Here is a 1,337-nt window from a genome sequence, read left to right as displayed (position 1 = left end):
GCCTGTGACCAGCAGTGTGCCACAAGGATTGGTGCTGCGGCCACTGCTTTTCACCATTTACATAAATGATTAGGGTGTGAACACAGGAGGTATGGTCAGTAAGTTTGTAGATCACACTAAAATTGGAGGTGTAGTAGACAGCGAAGAAGATTACCTCAGAGTACAATGGGATCTTGATCAGATGGGCCAATGGGCTGAGGAGTGGCAGATGGAGTTTAATTTAGACAAATGTGAGATGCTGCATTTTGGAAAGGCAAATCAGGGCAGGACTTATAAACTTAATGGTGAGGTCCTGGGCAGTGTTGCTGAACAAAGAGATCTTGGAGTGCAGGTTCATAGTTCCTTGAAAGTGGAGTCGTGGGTAGACAGGACAATGAAAAAGGTGTTTGATACGCTTGCCTTTATTGGTCAGTGCATTGAGTATAGGAGTTGGGAGGTCATGTTGCAGCTGTACTGGACATTGGTTAGGCCACTATTGGAATACTGTGTGCAATTCTGGTCTCCCTGCTATAGGAAGGATGTTGTGAAACTTGAAAGGGTTTGGATCTGTAGCTCGGGTTGTGGGTGAGATTGTTGACTAAATTAGTCCTCCTTGCCTGAACTAAACTAGTCCTACTTGCCTGTGTTTGGCCAATATCCCTCCAAACCTTTCCTATTCATACACCTGTACAAATGTCTTTCAAATGTTGTAACTGTACCTGCGTCTACCACTTCCTCTGGCAGTTCATTCCACATATAGAACCACCCTCTGTGTGAAAAAAGTCAGGTCATTTTAAAATCTTTTTCCTCTCACCTTAAAAATATGCCCCCTACTTTTAAACTCCCCCACCCTGAGGAAAAGACCTTTGCTATTCATGGCTCTGTACTTTCTTCCAACCTGTAAAATTTCTAACTTCTCCCAGTTTTGATGAAAGGTAATTGCCCTGCAATGTTACTTCCTGTTTCTTCCTTCTACAGATACTTCATGAGCTGCTGTGTTGTTCCTACATGAGCTGTTCGCAATTGCCTTTATCTTGGTAATGACGTAAATGTGAGTCCAAACATAGTCAGAAGTTCATCCAAGGGAAAAAAAGGCACCACAGTTGCAAACTAACTGGCTTAATCTCAGCCTGTTACCAGGGAAAGGGATGCAGTCAGTACCAAGGGAACAGAATTTGGAGTGGGAACTGAAAAGAATGACTAACTGACTGAATTGGAGAAAATTTCTGCTCATCCAGTACAGGATGTCAGATAATCTTTCTGATAATTTAGCACCAGTGCAAAGTCAGAGTTGTAGAGATAAAAAGCATGGAAACAGACCCTTCAGTCCAACTTGTCCATGCTGACCATATATAAAT

Source organism: Rhincodon typus, chromosome 41, assembly GCF_021869965.1.
Source record: "Rhincodon typus isolate 14 chromosome 41, sRhiTyp1.1, whole genome shotgun sequence".
NCBI lineage: Eukaryota > Metazoa > Chordata > Chondrichthyes > Orectolobiformes > Rhincodontidae > Rhincodon > Rhincodon typus.
This window is presented reverse-complemented; position numbering follows the sequence as displayed.